This window comes from Salvelinus namaycush, chromosome 27 (genome assembly GCF_016432855.1).
Source record: "Salvelinus namaycush isolate Seneca chromosome 27, SaNama_1.0, whole genome shotgun sequence".
Taxonomy (NCBI): Eukaryota; Metazoa; Chordata; class Actinopteri; order Salmoniformes; family Salmonidae; genus Salvelinus; species Salvelinus namaycush.
Window position 1 is genome coordinate 6,510,123 of NC_052333.1, and position 6,691 is coordinate 6,516,813.

Here is a 6,691-nt window from a genome sequence, read left to right on the forward strand (position 1 = left end):
GTGTTTTACAGTGTACTACTACAACAGTCAGGGCTATACAGTCAGCAGTGTTTTACAGTGTACTACTACAACAGTCAGGGCTATGCAGTCAGCAGTGTTTCACAGTGTACTACTGCAACAGTCAGGGCTATGCAGTCAGCAGTGTTTTACAGTGTACTACTGCAACAGTCAGGGCTATGCAGTCAGCAGTGTTTTACAGTGTACTACTACAACAGTCAGGGCTATGCAGTCAGCAGTGTTTTACAGTGTACTACTACAACAGTCAGGGCTATGCAGTCAGCAGTGTTTCACAGTGTACAACTGCAACAGTCAGGGCTATGCAGTCAGCAGTGTTTTACAGTGTACTACTACAACAGTCAGGGCTATGCAGTCAGCAGTGTTTTACAGTGTACTACTGCAACAGTCAGTGCTATGCAGTCAGCAGTGTTTTACAGTGTACTACTACAACAGTCAGGGCTATGCAGTCAGCAGTGTTTCACAGTGTACAACTGCAACAGTCAGGGCTATGCAGTCAGCAGTGTTTTACAGTGTACAACTGCAACAGTCAGGGCTATGCAGTCAGCACTGTTTCACAGTGTACTACTGCAACAGTCAGGGCTATGCAGTCAGCAGTGTTTTACAGTGTACAACTGCAACAGTCAGGGCTATGCAGTCAGCAGTGTTTCACAGTGTACAACTGCAACAGTCAGGGCTATGCAGTCAGCAGTGTTTCACAGTGTACTACTGCAACAGTCAGGGCTATGCAGTCAGCAGTGTTTTACAGTGTACAACTGCAACAGTCAGGGCTATGCAGTCAGCAGTGTTTCACAGTGTACTACTGCAACAGTCAGGGCTATGCAGTCAGCAGTGTTTTACAGTGTACAACTGCAACAGTCAGGGCTATGCAGTCAGCAGTGTTTCACAGTGTACAACTGCAACAGTCAGGGCTATGCAGTCAGCAGTGTTTTACAGTGTACTACTGCAACAGTCAGGGCTATGCAGTCAGCAGTGTTTTACAGTGTACTACTGCAACAGGGCTATGCAGTCAGCAGTGTTTTACAGTGTACTACTACAACAGTCAGGGCTATGCAGTCAGCAGTGTTTTACAGTGTACTACTACAACAGGGCTATGCAGTCAGCAGTGTTTTACAGTGTACTACTACAACAGTCAGGGCTATGCAGTCAGCAGTGTTTTACAGTGTACTACTGCAACAGTCAGGGCTATGCAGTCAGCAGTGTTTCACAGTGTACTACTGCAACAGTCAGGGCTATGCAGTCAGCAGTGTTTTACAGTGTACAACTGCAACAGTCAGGGCTATGCAGTCAGCAGTGTTTTACAGTGTACTACTGCAACAGTCAGGGCTATGCAGTCAGCAGTGTTTGACAGTGTACTACTACAACAGTCAGGGCTATGCAGTCAGCAGTGTTTCACAGTGTACTACTACAACAGGGCTATGCAGTCAGCAGTGTTTTACAGTGTACTACTACAACAGGGCTATGCAGTCAGCAGTGTTTTACAGTGTACTACTACAACAGGGCTATGCAGTCAGCAGTGTTTTACAGTGTACTACTGCAACAGTCAGTGCTATGCAGTCAGCAGTGTTTCACAGTGTACTACTACAACAGGGCTATGCAGTCAGCAGTGTTTTACAGTGTACTACTACAACAGGGCTATGCAGTCAGCAGTGTTTTACAGTGTACTACTGCAACAGTCAGGGCTATGCAGTCAGCAGTGTTTTACAGTGTACTACTACAACAGGGTTATGCAGTCAGCAGTGTTTTACAGTGTACTACTACAACAGTCAGGGCTATGCAGTCAGCAGTGTTTTACAGTGTACTACTGCAACAGTCAGGGCTATGCAGTCAGCAGTGTTTCACAGTGTACTACTGCAACAGTCAGGGCTATGCAGTCAGCAGTGTTTCACAGTGTACTACTACAACAGTCAGTGCTATGCAGTCAGCAGTGTTTCACAGTGTACTACTACAACAGTCAGGGCTATGCAGTCAGCAGTGTTTTACAGTGTACTACTACAACAGGGCTATGCAGTCAGCAGTGTTTCACAGTGTACTACTACAACAGGGCTATGCAGTCAGCAGTGTTTTACAGTGTACTACTACTACAGGGCTATGCAGTCAGCAGTGTTTCACAGTGTACTACTACAACAGGGCTATGCAGTCAGCAGTGTTTTACAGTGTACTACTACAACAGTCAGGGCTATACAGTCAGCAGTGTTTTACAGTGTACTACTACAACAGGGCTATACAGTCAGCAGTGTTTCACAGTGTACTACTGCAACAGTCAGGGCTATGCAGTCAGCAGTGTTTTACAGTGTACTACTACAACAGTCAGGGCTATGCAGTCAGCAGTGTTTTACAGTGTACTACTACAACAGTCAGTGCTATGCAGTCAGCAGTGTTTTACAGTGTACTACTACAACAGTCAGGGCTATGCAGACAGCAGTGTTTTACAGTGTACTACTACAACAGGGCTATGCAGTCAGCAGTGTTTTACAGTGTACTACTACAACAGTCAGGGCTATGCAGTCAGCAGTGTTTTACAGTGTACTACTCCAACAGGGCTATGCAGTCAGCAGTGTTTCACAGTGTACTACTGCAACAGTCAGTGCTATGCAGTCAGCAGTGTTTTACAGTGTACTACTACAACAGTCAGGGCTATGCAGTCAGCAGTGTTTCACAGTGTACTACTGCAACAGGGCTATGCAGTCAGCAGTGTTTTACAGTGTACTACTCCAACAGGGCTATGCAGTCAACAGTGTTTCACAGTGTACTACTGCAACAGTCAGTGCTATGCAGTCAGCAGTGTTTCACAGTGTACTACTGCAACAGTCAGGGCTATGCAGTCAGCAGTGTTTCACAGTGTACTACTGCAACAGTCAGGGCTATGCAGTCAGCAGTGTTTTACAGTGTACTACTGCAACAGTCAGGGCTATGCAGTCAGCAGTGTTTTACAGTGTACTACTACAACAGTCAGGGCTATGCAGTCAGCAGTGTTTTACAGTGTACTACTACAACAGTCAGGGCTATGCAGTCAGCAGTGTTTTACAGTGTACTACTACAACAGTCAGGGCTATGCAGTCAGCAGTGTTTTACAGTGTACTACTGCAACAGTCAGTGCTATGCAGTCAGCAGTGTTTTACAGTGTACTACTACAACAGTCAGGGCTATGCAGTCAGCAGTGTTTCACAGTGTACAACTGCAACAGTCAGGGCTATGCAGTCAGCAGTGTTTTACAGTGTACTACTACAACAGGGCTATACAGTCAGCAGTGTTTCACAGTGTACTACTACAACAGGGCTATACAGTAAGCAGTGTTTTACAGTGTACTACTACAACAGTCAGGGCTATACAGTCAGCAGTGTTTTACAGTGTACTACTACAACAGTCAGGGCTATGCAGTCAGCAGTGTTTCACAGTGTACTACTGCAACAGTCAGGGCTATGCAGTCAGCAGTGTTTTACAGTGTACTACTGCAACAGTCAGGGCTATGCAGTCAGCAGTGTTTTACAGTGTACTACTACAACAGTCAGGGCTATGCAGTCAGCAGTGTTTTACAGTGTACTACTACAACAGTCAGGGCTATGCAGTCAGCAGTGTTTTACAGTGTACTACTACAACAGTCAGGGCTATGCAGTCAGCAGTGTTTTACAGTGTACTACTGCAACAGTCAGTGCTATGCAGTCAGCAGTGTTTTACAGTGTACTACTACAACAGTCAGGGCTATGCAGTCAGCAGTGTTTCACAGTGTACAACTGCAACAGTCAGGGCTATGCAGTCAGCAGTGTTTTACAGTGTACTACTACAACAGTCAGGGCTATGCAGTCAGCAGTGTTTTACAGTGTACTACTGCAACAGTCAGTGCTATGCAGTCAGCAGTGTTTTACAGTGTACTACTACAACAGTCAGGGCTATGCAGTCAGCAGTGTTTCACAGTGTACAACTGCAACAGTCAGGGCTATGCAGTCAGCAGTGTTTTACAGTGTACAACTGCAACAGTCAGGGCTATGCAGTCAGCACTGTTTCACAGTGTACTACTGCAACAGTCAGGGCTATGCAGTCAGCAGTGTTTTACAGTGTACAACTGCAACAGTCAGGGCTATGCAGTCAGCAGTGTTTCACAGTGTACAACTGCAACAGTCAGGGCTATGCAGTCAGCAGTGTTTCACAGTGTACTACTGCAACTGTCAGGGCTATGCAGTCAGCAGTGTTTTACAGTGTACAACTGCAACAGTCAGGGCTATGCAGTCAGCAGTGTTTCACAGTGTACTACTGCAACAGTCAGGGCTATGCAGTCAGCAGTGTTTTACAGTGTACAACTGCAACAGTCAGGGCTATGCAGTCAGCAGTGTTTCACAGTGTACAACTGCAACAGTCAGGGCTATGCAGTCAGCAGTGTTTTACAGTGTACTACTGCAACAGTCAGGGCTATGCAGTCAGCATTGTTTTACAGTGTACTACTACAACAGGGCTATGCAGTCAGCAGTGTTTTACAGTGTACTACTACAACAGTCAGGGCTATGCAGTCAGCAGTGTTTTACAGTGTACTACTACAACAGGGCTATGCAGTCAGCAGTGTTTTACAGTGTACTACTACAACAGTCAGGGCTATGCAGTCAGCAGTGTTTTACAGTGTACTACTGCAACAGTCAGGGCTATGCAGTCAGCAGTGTTTCACAGTGTACTACTGCAACAGTCAGGGCTATGCAGTCAGCAGTGTTTTACAGTGTACAACTGCAACAGTCAGGGCTATGCAGTCAGCAGTGTTTTACAGTGTACTACTGCAACAGTCAGGGCTATGCAGTCAGCAGTGTTTGACAGTGTACTACTACAACAGTCAGGGCTATGCAGTCAGCAGTGTTTCACAGTGTACTACTACAACAGTGCTATGCAGTCAGCAGTGTTTCACAGTGTACTACTACAACAGGGCTATGCAGTCAGCAGTGTTTTACAGTGTACTACTACAACAGGGCTATGCAGTCAGCAGTGTTTTACAGTGTACTACTGCAACAGTCAGGGCTATGCAGTCAGCAGTGTTTTACAGTGTACTACTACAACAGGGCTATGCAGTCAGCAGTGTTTTACAGTGTACTACTACAACAGTCAGGGCTATGCAGTCAGCAGTGTTTTACAGTGTACTACTGCAACAGTCAGGGCTATGCAGTCAGCAGTGTTTCACAGTGTACTACTGCAACAGTCAGGGCTATGCAGTCAGCAGTGTTTCACAGTGTACTACTACAACAGTCAGTGCTATGCAGTCAGCAGTGTTTCACAGTGTACTACTACAACAGTCAGGGCTATGCAGTCAGCAGTGTTTTACAGTGTACTACTACAACAGGGCTATGCAGTCAGCAGTGTTTCACAGTGTACTACTACAACAGGGCTATGCAGTCAGCAGTGTTTTACAGTGTACTACTACTACAGGGCTATGCAGTCAGCAGTGTTTCACAGTGTACTACTACAACAGGGCTATGCAGTCAGCAGTGTTTTACAGTGTACTACTACAACAGTCAGGGCTATACAGTCAGCAGTGTTTTACAGTGTACTACTACAACAGGGCTATACAGTCAGCAGTGTTTCACAGTGTACTACTGCAACAGTCAGGGCTATGCAGTCAGCAGTGTTTTACAGTGTACTACTACAACAGTCAGGGCTATGCAGTCAGCAGTGTTTTACAGTGTACTACTACAACAGTCAGTGCTATGCAGTCAGCAGTGTTTTACAGTGTACTACTACAACAGTCAGGGCTATGCAGACAGCAGTGTTTTACAGTGTACTACTACAACAGGGCTATGCAGTCAGCAGTGTTTTACAGTGTACTACTACAACAGTCAGGGCTATGCAGTCAGCAGTGTTTTACAGTGTACTACTCCAACAGGGCTATGCAGTCAGCAGTGTTTCACAGTGTACTACTGCAACAGTCAGTGCTATGCAGTCAGCAGTGTTTTACAGTGTACTACTACAACAGTCAGGGCTATGCAGTCAGCAGTGTTTCACAGTGTACTACTGCAACAGGGCTATGCAGTCAGCAGTGTTTTACAGTGTACTACTCCAACAGGGCTATGCAGTCAGCAGTGTTTCACAGTGTACTACTGCAACAGTCAGTGCTATGCAGTCAGCAGTGTTTCACAGTGTACTACTGCAACAGTCAGGGCTATGCAGTCAGCAGTGTTTTACAGTGTACTACTACAACAGTCAGGGCTATACAGTCAGCAGTGTTTTACAGTGTACTACTACAACAGTCAGGGCTATGCAGTCAGCAGTGTTTTACAGTGTACTACTACAACAGGGCTATGCAGTCAGCAGTGTTTATGTACTACTGCAACAGGGCTATACAGTCAGCAGTGTTTTACAGTGTACTACTGCAACAGGGCTATGCAGTCAGCAGTGTTTCACAGTGTACTACTGCAACAGGGCTATGCAGTCAGCAGTGTTTTACAGTGTACAACTGCAACAGTCAGGGCTATGCAGTCAGCAGTGTTTAACAGTGTACTACTGCAACAGGGCTATGCAGTCAGCAGTGTTTTACAGTGTACAACTGCAACAGTCAGTGCTATGCAGTCAGCAGTGTTTCACAGTGTACTACTACAACAGTCAGGGCTATGCAGTCAGCAGTGTTTTACAGTGTACAACTGCAACAGTCAGTGCTATGCAGTCAGCACAACAACCAAGTGTATTCCACACACTCATGGTCACG

At 45.9% G+C, this 6,691-nt stretch overlaps 1 protein-coding gene across 1 annotated transcript in view; it reads left to right on the top strand.

The window, feature by feature from the left end:
* The window catches only part of LOC120022010 (CUB and sushi domain-containing protein 3-like), an 803,421-nt gene that overhangs the window by 38,392 nt on the left and 758,338 nt on the right, over positions 1–6,691 (top strand). The gene's annotated exons all lie outside the window — the stretch shown is intronic.